Source organism: Apodemus sylvaticus, chromosome 8 (genome assembly GCF_947179515.1).
Source record: "Apodemus sylvaticus chromosome 8, mApoSyl1.1, whole genome shotgun sequence".
In the NCBI taxonomy this organism is placed as follows: Eukaryota; Metazoa; Chordata; class Mammalia; order Rodentia; family Muridae; genus Apodemus; species Apodemus sylvaticus.
Window position 1 is genome coordinate 73,609,103 of NC_067479.1, and position 12,866 is coordinate 73,621,968.

A 12,866-nucleotide genomic window follows, 5' to 3' on the forward strand; every position below is an offset into this window, starting at 1 on the left:
GTATACATTCATGTCTATATAAGTAGAGGCATGAGGTTATGGTCCAGAGTTACCCTTAATATTTCTTCAATCTCTAGTTGGATTAGGGTTTCTCAGAGATCACTGGCATGGCTAGTGTTGTGAGCCAGCTTTTTCAGAGGATCTCTACTCTTTTAAAGCTGGAATACCAGGTGGCTGACATGGCCACCAAACTGACATGGGTTCTGCTGATCCGAGCTCCAGTCTTCATACGTACACAGCAGCCATGTGAACTGCTGGGCCATCCAAGCCTTCAGTGATTAGTTTTCTGTAACTGATGATATGTTGTTATTTTCTCTGAACTGAAACACTCTCTCATAGGGTGAGAATCAGAAGATTCTGCATGCCAACTAACTAAACCTAGAAGGCGCAGGAAGCTACAAAGCTCCTCCACGAGACTCCATAAACAGCAAACATCTGCTGCAAATCATAGTGAGCTCTAGGGGTGCCCACTCTGTCAATGGGTGCCCATTCTGTTGGTGGGTACCTACTCTGTCAATGGGTACCCATTCTGTTGGTGGGTACCTACTCTGTCAATGGGTGCCCACTCTGTCAATGGGTGCCCACTCTGTCAATGGGTACCCACTCTGTCAATGAGTTTCCTGCAGGAATTCATATATGTTCTGACTTTGAGATAGAATTGTCCATGTGATGTCCCAAAGACAGAATTCCACAACACACTCTACCTTCAGAACAAGACTGGACTTGGAAATGAAGCTGTCAGGGTGGGACCTAGTTCAACATAACTGATAGCCTTCAAAGTTTGTTTGCAGGTTCTAGCTTGGGAGCACAGCAGCTGCTCATATGCCCTTGACCTAAATATGGCCTTCCTCTATTGGGTAAGGTGTCTTTTTTCTACCAAGAGCATTGTTTTGATCTGAATACACATGGAGTTACCAGAATGGAGGAAATGGATAATAAAGTACCAAACTGGATCAGCCAAATAGATACTGTGATCAATGGAATGACAGATGTCATAGCTAAATTGCCTATATTCCCAAATTATGTCCTTATAAAAGAGGAATTTGGGGTGTGTGTGAACAGAAGAAAAACCATGTGAAAATATGACAAGAAGCTGTCCATCTTGCATGAAGCTTAAGAAGAGACCAACACTGTCAGTCTTTGGTCTTGGGCTTCTAGCCCAAGAACTATGAGAAAAATTACTTTCTGTTGTTTAAGTCCACGGTGTTCACTTATGGCAATCTGAGCAGAGTTTTGTAATTATACAATACATTAATACATGCACACATTCATGCAAACAGGCACACACAGCTCTCAAAAGCTGATAGAGTCAATAAAATGCTTTTCTGAAATTGCTTTTTTCCTTGTAAATATGTGTCAGTGAAGAACACAGGGAATATTATTAGAACATTGATGTAACTCCCTTGCCTCATGTTAAGGCATTTGATGTTTGACCCAACATTGCTTTTGCTCCGTCTGTGCAAATGTCAACATGGTGAGAGAAGAAACACTGTTTTGGCATTATGAAAATAGATCTGATTCTCATGGGTTCTCTGAGCAGGTCTTGGGGACCTGAGGCTTTCGACAGAGCCATATTTTGAAAAGCTTGCTCTAATTCTCTGTTGTTTGTGCTGTCAAAGCTGCAACAGCAGCAGGAGACTCCAGCTTTTCTCTACCGTTTCACCACACTGCCTGGTCACTAGAGGTTGTGGATTAGTCACAGCATGGATTTTGACAAATCAATGGTCAGAGACCATTTTGAGTGACAGCTTTCTATGTTTGTAGATGGAGTAGATTTGACCTGAACATGTTGGATGGGATCTCTAGAGTGAAGTACCATGAATCTTTATGTTGCGTTCTATTACTTTCTTCTTTCTGGTAGTACTCTGGAGATCAGATGCTGGGTCCACAGTGACTGTTTGGTAACACAGGAGGTCTCAGAATCTGACCACATTATATTCAATATACATCCTATGTTCATTAAATGTAAGTATCCACTTACTTAAGTGACAACTTTGTTGACATAGGAAGAAGGTTCAACAACTATCCAAGAGTTTGACTGCCTATCATTGATATACATAATGCATTTCTTGGGCAATAATTCAGTATTTTCATTAAAATAAGTGTTCATTTATTTACATAGTTGATACTTGGAATTGATAATGCAGTTGTGAAAAACCATGAAGGGGAAGGATGGACTGCCATGGCTTGTAGGGTCAGTTGGTCAATTTAGCAACTAGACAGGAATAAAAACAAACCAGGCCTTTGGACTGAGACTCATCTGTGGCCCTAAAATGTTTAAATTTTCCTGTCTTAGTTACTCGTATTGTTTATATGACAAAATAGCTGACTGGAGTGGGTTGAGAAAAGAAACAATAAGATTTTAAAATGGACACATAATTATTAATGACTTTCTTAGCTATTTGATATTTATATATCAAATATACAAATATATAGACAGGATTAATTGTTATGTGAGATATGCATTATGATTTTGTTTAACCTTCATCTGGGCATGGCATGGCCATTGTCATCTTGAATTGTTACTATTTGGAGGAGACCTGTACATTATTGGGGACATGGACTTGCCCTCATGGTGGACTTGCTCATGAAGCCACATAGCTCTCTAAGAGTGTACAGGTAGCTAACAGTTGCAAGGGGAAGGTCTCATGAGGTTCTGTCCATTCTCATGGATATGTAGATAGTTAACAGTTGTTGGAGAGACATTTTCTTTAGTGGTATAGTTGCCCATAACTTGCTAGTGGTCCCGTATTCAGTTGGTATCTTTGGCCTTGGTTAGTACCCTATAAATGGTAAATAGAAACTTATTCACTTTCAAAGGAAAAGTGAATTCACTAACACAGCATATTATGAGTACAAAGTCTTAATTGGTTCTGATCCCTATAGATTCAAGTAGAATTCCAAAAGAAATATGTGAATTTTCAAAACAACATCACATTTAACATATTTATTTGTGTAAATCTGCTGTAGATTTGTTGATCAATTTAAAAAAGACATCCTATTAAAAGTTTTTGAATATTCCAAAGAAGACAAGGAGAGAGCATCACAGATGTGTCACCTAGTCTTAGCAAGTATTAACACTGACTATATTTTCTACTACTTTTGTTCAAAAATTAAAAAAAAATCACAAGTGTGACAGACCATTACTGCATACTTCAACATACATTAACTTTCTTCATGTGGCTTTTTGAGATAAGGATTTATTCTGTAGCACAGACTGACATGGAATTTACTATGTAGGTTACTTTTATTTTTCAAAATGGCAGCAATCTGGGCAACTCGTCCTCTTCAGTTCAGGATTATGGGTGGAGCCATTTTCATTGTCTTTATTATAACATTAACCAAGAAGAATGTTTTTCTACACTATCACCATCCCATTCCCATCTACCAAAGTCAATAATAATTTCCTCAAATCATTTAATAACATCTCTGGTCAGATTTGTTCAATCCCCCCCCCCCCCTTTAACAGATTAAAAAGATGAAGATCTATTTAGAGGCACTATAGTTCACGTGGTCAAAGTGGTTATAGTTTCTATGTCCCATCTACCCCCTTTAAGTCCTGTGACAGACCTCACCCACAGTTTCCCTTTCCTGTGCCTTTCCCCTCCCCTTCCTCACACCATCCGTGGGAGTGAGTGGGCCTGCTCTTCCCCAGAATATCTCACCGTAGCAGTCCATTCTCCTTTACTTCAATGAAATACTCAGGCTGAGTACTTTGTAAAGTGAGAGGTTTATTTACTTACATCTTTGGAATCAAGAAGTTCAAATAGTAGTATACTGAGTCTATGGGTTCCCCATGTCACACCACAGCGAACACCATCAGGCAGCATCAGTAAACAGACCAGGCTCAGGAGACCCCAGGGGGACCTTGTTCTTTTGCAGGCTTAGTTCTCTTTCAGTGTCTATCAGTGCTTGCTGCTCTTGCAGAGGACACAGGTTTGGGTCCCAACACCCATATGAAAGCTCACAATCATCCCACAAGGTCAGTTCCAGGGATCTAACGTCCTCCTCTGGCCTCTATGGGCACCATCATGTATATACACAGTGCATAAATTGCAGGCATAAAATAAATAGAATAAAAACAAGTCTTTTTTTTAATTTTTATTTTTATTTTTATTTATTTATTTCTTTTTGGATTTGGTTTTTTCGAGACAGGGTTTCTCTGTGTAGCCCTGGCTGTCCTGGAACTCAGTCTGTAGACCAGACTGGCCTCGAACTCAGAAATCCGCCTGCCTCTGCCTCCCAGAGTGCTGGGATTACAGGCATGCGCCACCACCGCCTGCAAAGTCTTTTTTTTTTTTTTTTTAAACCAAACAATTCCTTCCAAGCGAAAGTGCTTCAGCAGCTTTCTTAACTTCCCTCTAGGCTCCACTTTTTGTAGACTCCACCCTGATTCTGAATAGCATGAATACCTGAGCCTTTAGGGATACACTCAGATCCAACCCAAACCATAACACTCACTATCTGGGTTTCCTTTGTGAAATCGTGTAGCTGGTTCCTTGTTTCTCATTAGAATGGAAGATTAGCTTGAACTTAACTTTTTAATTTCCATCAAGAACACTGTGAATTGTGCACTGGGTTTGGAATCATGCCAAGAGGGACATAGTGGCTTGATTGGGAGAACCCAGATAGCAGAGTAACAGGCAGATCTGCTATTCTATAAGGCTAACCATTCCCATTATAACCAGCAAGAGTCCTGAGACTGTCAATGTTTTGAACCTTCTATTTCTGCATGCCATATGCTTTCTGGCGCGGTTTGTCTGGGTGAGACAGAAAGCTGATCACATTTCTTTCTCTAACCATGAATGTCTACGGTCTGCTATAAGAAAGCAATTACAGACCATTACTGTCTTCAAAAGTTAATATCTATGAGTTTGCACTTTTATCAAGTAAGCAATCTATTTCTGTGTGAAAAAAATGATAATTTCATTATAAGTGTTATGACCGCGAATTGCTCATATTCCCCGACAATGAGCTTCTTTGATTTTGTTTTGATTGAGTTGCTATTTCTATCGCTGGAACCATACACCCTGTTATTTTCAACAGGAAAGAAAGGAGCCCTTGGCATAGTTTTCCCTTGTGCATAGAATTAGCTTTCCTAGATTGAAAAACTAGGAAACCAACATGGCATTCTAATTGGAGATTGTTGTCTTGTGATGAAGAGATTCATATTTGTGCCTCTGGACCTACTCATGCAGAATCAGGAAAAGGATGGAGAAGAGAGTCTAAGACTGGAAAACTCTCACATCTGTGGTCTTAACATTGGTGATTTTGAAGCGAACAGAAATATTGCTTAGTTCCCAGGAAGCATCTCACAAAAACCTAAGTTCAAGCGTGTGGAGAGGAATTGTGTCTTTACTATGCAAGGAGGGAAGTCTGCTGAATTCCTGAGAGGGGGAGATTTGACTTTGAAATCCTCAGTGATGCTGGGTCATGCTGTCTGCAAGGACCAATTAAGGTTCATCTTCAAAAGCTCCTCTAGCTGTCTTGACCCAACACAATATCCTTTCCATCACACGTTTCCTTATTTCCCAGTGACTCAGGTTTTCCCTAGGCAAGGTCTACATTTTTCATCATACAGGGCATTGGTTCTGTGCAACCTTCTTGCTCCATTATTTCTTCATTTGGCAGTTTCCTCATCAGAATGAGGCACATGCCTTGTTAGGATCTGGGAATTCAGTATGAGAATTTCTCTCAAGAGATTCATATGCAGTCCTGGGATTTGGAAATATATCATTGTAAAAAGCTGGGATTTAGCAAACATGCCTTACTCCAGTATAGAAATAATTTCACAACTGCTTTTCTGAGCTCTTGCTTTGTTATACACAAGGCTTGAGCTCTAGGGAAGAAGAAATTATGTAAATTATGTAGATTTGGATTCAGCCTTTTGGTTTCTTATATACACCATGTGACTTAGTCTACTGGGACTCAGTTACTGTCAGTCCGCTTGATAAATATTGAGGAATGTGGTTAGGATTTTTATCACTGAAGACTTTGGTGATATTCTTTTCTATTCTGAACTTCTTGCAGTAACAATACAGACTAAATACACAACAAAAAAAAAGAATCAAGGCAAGGGAACAATAAAGCTTAGATATTTCCCCATAGCATTCAATGGACTCTTTGCAGTGCTGAGACTTATACAGGGAGTCACAGCTGAGTGTTTCTGAACAGAGGTTTAATACAGTCCAACCTGCATGATATTTCAGTACAGTGAAACATAGCAGTACAAAACACCCTTTATTTCTTTCCTTGGCATTTTGCCATCAACACCCTCTGTCATCCCCACTGGCTTAGAATCTTCCTCCAAAGCGGTTGCAGTTTAGTTTCTTAAAACTCAGGTGTACAAAGTCATTACACTTGTAAGTTAAGTACTGAAAGCTTAAAAAGGGGGATGGACAGTAGAAAAATTATCAAAGTTACTTACTTGTTATCAAACTTGGGAAAATATTGTAGCCCGCTAGCAACGAACAAGTAAATAAGTCATTAACCAATCAGTGCTTTAGACTGAAAATTAACCAATGCTTTTTCTGGAAAAGGTGCTGCCTTTACATGTTAGGAAGATGCTGATGACAACATAAACTGTTCTGTTTTTTACTGGAAGGCAGCTATCAAAATTCGAAGAAGGAACTGCTTATATTTGATTCCTTCAAAGATAGCAAAACCAATAATACAATGTGTATACTCAATTTTTGTTCTTTCAACAGCGAAATAGAATTGGGTGTAGACATCTTAACAGTCAGTGCTTGTTCTTTGATGCTCATGGCCGCCAGCTGAGGGAGTTAGTAAAAAAAGGACACTAATGTACAAATTATTTGGTGTTTGATACTGCTTAAGTAAGTCTTTAAAAATGTTTTATTGTGGAGATCATGAATATTTGCTCATATGATCAATCTAAAAACAACAATGTTAATGTTATGGGGATAGTTATAAAGATAGGTATTGTCAATGAAGCTTTCTTCAGCTACAAAGGAACAAAATTATTCCATTTTCAGGGAGACGAATGGAACTGGAGATAATCATGTCAAGCAAAGCAAACCAGTTTTAGGAAGACATCTTTTGTCTCATATGTGGAATTTAGATTAAGGAACAGACAATGAGGAAGGGACAGGGGCATGGCTTCGTGTTCAACATTGTACACTGCTTTTGCAGAGGACCTGAGTCCAGTTCCCACCACCCTTCTCACCAACGCCTCTAACTCTAGCTCAGGGATCTGCTGCCCTCTTCTGGCCTCTGAGGTCACCTGCATCTACATGTTCATACTCCATCCCATATAGTTTAAAAAAAAGGCACTGGAATGGAAGGGGACTGTTTGGGAAGAGGAAGGGGACAACTGAGAGAGGGAAGGAAGGTCAGGCAAGGTAGATTTTATGAAGCACTTTAGGGAGGTAAAGAGCTCAGCCATTGAGTTTGGCTTTCAGCAAAGGGTGAGTGATACTTCCTGTGTGACCATTTATGGATCTCATAGACAAGGATGCTGCCCCGCTGGACGGTTACAGACTATTCCTGCTCCTGAAATGGAGTCTTTTCCTGGCACCTGTTTGCCTTCCCCGTTGACTCCAACTCTGCTCTCTGCTCCTTTGCTCCCCCCCCTTTGGTCAAGTCAGTTCTACATCTTTGGCTCGGTGCTCAATCTGGTCTTTTCTTGGACATAGGAAAGGAAGTCCACCCTCCTTTTTTTTTTACACAGAGACTCCAAAGACTGCAGTCTTCTGTCTTTCTTTTGGGGCAGTATTTCTCAGTCTGAAAATACTACCGGTTGTTCCAGTCTTTAGTTTATAAGCTCTTTTAAAATGAAATAGTTCCTTATTTCCCCACAAGTGTTAGAAAAGTTAAAACCTTTCTTTATTAAAAATTATTTATTTTTATGTGTATGAGTTTGTCTACGTAGATGTATATGTATGGGCAGTGCCTGCTGAAGCCAGAAGAGGAATCAAATTATCTAGAACTGGAGTTATAGTTTTAAGTTGCCTTTAGCTTCTGGGAACTGAACCCACATCCTTTGCAAGAGCAGCAAGCGTTCTTAATCATTGAGATGCGTTTCTACTCACTCACGATAATTTTTTCTTTGTTTTTATTAGTCAAGTATTAGTGTAAATCAGTTTTCAGACCCTTCTTGAAGTTGGATTTTAATGTGAATAAATTAAAAATACACAAGGGATATGGTGGGGGTGGGGGGAGGCCCAGGAAGAGGACACTGTTAAGGAAACCACAGGTGACAAGCTTTATCGCTCACAGGCACCAGCCCCGGCTAGCCTCTCCTAGCCAGTGCTAATCCTTTAGATTGTTTATATTACAACTAAGCATTCCACTCCATTACAGTTATTCTCTCCCTCTCTTCTCTCTTTCTTTCCTGCCTTCATTGGAGAGTAGTAGCACTCTTGGAAGTCTATATGGTTTTTTTTTCATAGCCCATAAGAAAATATACATTGTAATATGAACCTTGACATTTTCTGGGGAAGTCAGACTGTTGTTAACTCGAATGATAAATACTCTGAACAATAGCATTTCCTGGCATTAATATTTTTGTTTCTCCCTTTCTACCTTGTCCCTTTCCTCTTTATTGTCTTCATTTTTTCCTAAGTAGAATGTGCAATGAAGACTATTTTGGGGGTGGATGGGGGAGAAAGATATATTTTAAAAGACATACTGACCACCAGGGTATAGTTTCTTATAGACAACTGGAAGTCAAGGACACCCTTATAGACCTGGCACATGCAGAAGATATTACTTTGATCACCAGAATCCTTATCTTCATTGTACTGTATTCAGAGGGACAAAAACCTGGTGCTCATGGCTTTAAAGGTTCATCTAGTACATGGCCACTATATGGGACTCAAAAATTGAGGGGGCAATATCGGTGACATAGGGTAAATTTGCAGATTTCTAAGAAGTTCAAGTAAAAGTATAGTACCAACTTTCCAGTAACTTCCTCACCTCTGTCTAAGCCTTCTTAAGTCTCTGAAATATTTCAAGCGTCTTAATTCCCAACAGAATGAATTAAACATCAGGAGAAAGTCTACCAGGCACCCGTCTCTCTCTCTGAGCATGTATTAAATGATTGAAGGGACTATAATTATGAGAATTTCTGGGACGCTGATTCTCACGCCTGTCTCTGTGGACGCTTCTTGGGTAGTTGGTGGTTATGGCTCACATCTGCTGCTGATTGGCTTGATGCCAGCAGCTCTGGTTCTCTGAACTGGAAAGGAACTCAAATGTGGGCTTTTAGGGGTATGGGGAACCACAGGATGTGAGCATCCCAGGCCTCTAGTGCCTCGTAAGGAAGCTGTGTCTGCTGGATTAAGGAACTGGAGAGAAGACCAAGTCAGCAGCTGTTTCCCAGCACCAGGGCCCATGTGTCCCAGCACCTTCCACTTCTCCTGGAACATAGGCTTTCCCAGGTCTGTTAGCCAAGCTGCAGAGTCAGGTCTGACTAGTGGATTTAGGGTGATGACATTCACAATGCTGAACAAGGAGGTCCTTCTTCTAGATGTGATGGAGACCAGATGGCTTGGGGTGTGGAGGTTAAGGACTATAGAAGAACTATCCTCAATCCTGCTGGCAAGCAGCCTTGAGAGAAAGTAAGAGTAGGAAAAAAAAGCTTTTTTTTTTCCTTCAAGTTTTCCTTATCATGGTTTTAGTGTCCTTTGTTCTCAAAGCATTTCCCCTCTGTGTCAATCTATACTGACAGATGAGTTGATTAGACCATGGAGAAGAGAATCTCAGTTTTCATCACCATCTTGCAGAAATAATGTACAGGAACTGCAATAAATATATCTAGGTGGAAATATAGGGTGTTTAAAGATCTGCTTTGTATAGTATTCTTGGACTCTCTATATTAGAAAGAAATATTTTTCTCTGTGTCAGATTCACTTATTTTATACTGGGTCTGCATATCAACACAAGCTGGTGCTGACTTATTATACTAGGTTATTATCAACTACCTACTATCAATAAGTTTTAGAGGACCAGTGGTGTTAGAAAAGCAAACATGGAGTAAGGAGTTGGAGCTGTCTAAAGTATTAGTGTTTCTTCTGTCATTGAAGACCTGTGATCTGCCAGTCTTCCTAAAGTCCATAGAACAAGTACAGTAACTCTTTGCTCTGGAGTGTGGCAGAAACCATACAAGTTAAGATTCAACCATGATCCTTACAGTAGAGTTAGCTCAATGATGCAACTTTCCCTAAAGATACATTATAGTGATGGTAGCCAGACCTGTGAATTGTTAGAAGCTCTTGAATTTTTCTGAATCAGCATTTCCAAGGATTATAAGGTTGATGGAGTTCAAGCCAGTGCTGTGCTGTGGTCAGGTCAATGATGTGAAAAGATGGATGTTAACTTTCAGCTTATGAGATGGCTGAAAGATATCTCCCTTGAACCTCAGAGCAATGTGCCTTCAGCCAAAGCAAAGCAAACTAAAAACCCCACAAGAAGAAACTGTTTTGCAAATAATCTGAGATGATCATTGTTGGAAGACTGGGAGGCAGAACTGAGATGTGGAAATGTGGAGTATTGGCATCTCTGAGTAGAGTTTACTCAAGGGCTTAAATGTGAAAGGTAAAGGCATGGATCTCTCTCTCTCTCTCTCTCTCTCTCTCTCTCTCTCTCTCTCTCTCACACACACACACACACACACACACAGAGAGAGAGAGAGAGAGAGAGAGAGAGAGAGAGAGAGAGAGAATGTTGAAGGAGATACCAAAGAATGAGAATTTTTACTGTCATGGGTGGTTTTTGGTTGCCTAGAATGATAACAGAAAAATGAAAGAAGAAATCTCCCCACAGAGATTTCTGAAGAGCTTGTAAAAGTTGACTTATAATGGAATGGCCTTATAATGGAACTGAGAATGCATAAGAAGGTCCTGATGGGAGTTATCTTCAGAAGGAAAGTCCTGAGAAATACAAATAAGTCATAGCATTTGCAGAACTTAATATTGTTAGGGATGTGTAAATTAGCACTGGAATATTAGTGAGTTCTCTGTTCCATTGAAAAGCTGGGTCTGGATGCCTGTGTGTTCAATCAGGAGACATGGGATGATACATCCGGTGTCCTGTGTTTTCAGGGGAGATCACAGCAGCATACATCATCGGCACTCCCTGGGGGTGCACACAGGCTCCATCTGGTCCACAGACACAATCTGCGGCAAGGCCTCAGGCTGAAGCCCTCAGCTCTACTCCCTCCACTTCCGGATCCAGATCAGCCTGGGCGGCAGCACCACATCTCCAAGTCCTGCAAGTGGCTAGCTGGGCTTCCGGGAGGCCAGCTGGGAGAAGTCAGTGTGCTCCAGTGAATCCAGCGGGCCCCAGCGGGAGCCTTCGGGTGCCTGCTTTGGGATCTAAACAGCCTGGGCAGCAGCACCCTGTCTACAAGCAGTGCAGGAGGTAAGCTGTGCACCAGAGGCCAACTGGGAAGGGGCAGCTTACACTGGTGAGTCCAGCACTGACAAGACAAACCAACATCAGTGAGAACTAGATGGCAAAAGGCAAACACAGGAACGTCACTAACAGAAATCAAGGCAATATGGCAACATCTGAACCCAATTCTCCTCTACCAACATGTCCTGGATACCCCATCACACCAGTAAAACAAGATTTGGATTTAAAATCACTGGTCATGATGCTGGTACAGGAACACATGAAGGACATACTTAAAGAAATTCAGGAGAAAATGGATCAAAAGTTAGAAGCCCTTGCAAGGGAAACACAAAAATCGTTGAAAGAAATCCAGGAGAATACAAAAGCCAACAAGGAGGAAATGCAAAAAACACTTAAAGAAATACAGGAGAACTTTGGTCAACAGGCTGAGGTCATGAAAAACGAAACACAAAAATCTCTTAAAGAAATACAGGAGAACTTTGGTCAACAGGCTGAGGTCATGAAAAAGGAAACACAAAAATCTCTTAAAGAATTCCAGGAAAACACAAACATGCAAGTGAAGGAGCTAAGCAAAACCATCCAGGATCTAAAATCAGAAGTAGAAACAACTAAGAAAACTCAAAGGGAGACAACTTTGGAGATAGAAAGCCTTGGGAAGAAATCGGGGGACAGAGATGCAAATTTCAACAACAGAATACAAGAGATAGAAGAAAGAATCTCAGATGCTGAAGATTCCATAGAAACCATGGACTCAACAGTTAAAGAAAATGCAAAATGCAAAAAGCTTGTAACCCAAAATATCCAGGAAATCCAGGACACAATGAGAAGACCAAACCTAAGGATTATAGGCATAGATGAGAGTGAAGATTTACAACTTAAAGGGCCAGCAAATATCTTCAATAAAATTATGGAAGAAAACTTCCCTAACCTAAAGAGAGAGATGCCCATGAATATACAAGAAGCCTACAGAACTCCAAACAGACTGGACCAGAACAGAAATACTTCCCGTCACATAATAATCAAAACACCAAATGTTCTAAACAAAGAAAGAATACTAAAGGCAGTAAGAGAAAAAGGCCAAGTAACATATAAAGGAAGACCTATCAGAATCACAGCAGACTTTTCACCTGAGACTATGAAGGCTAGAAGGTCCTGGGCAGATCTCATGCAGACTCTAAGAGAACACAAATGCCAACCAAAACTATTATATCCAGCAAAACTCTCAATCACCATAGATGGAGAAACTAAGATATTTCATGACAAAACCAAGTTTACCCAATATCTATCCACAAACCCGGCCCTGAAAAGGATAATAGGAGGACAACACCAATACAAGGAGGGAAACTTCACCCTGGAAAAAGCAAGATAGTAACCTTTCATCAAACCCAAAAGAAGATAAGCATTCAAATTTAAAAAATAACGGCAAAAATGATAGGAAGTAACAATCACTATTCCTTAATATCTCTTAACATCAATGGACTTAATGCCCC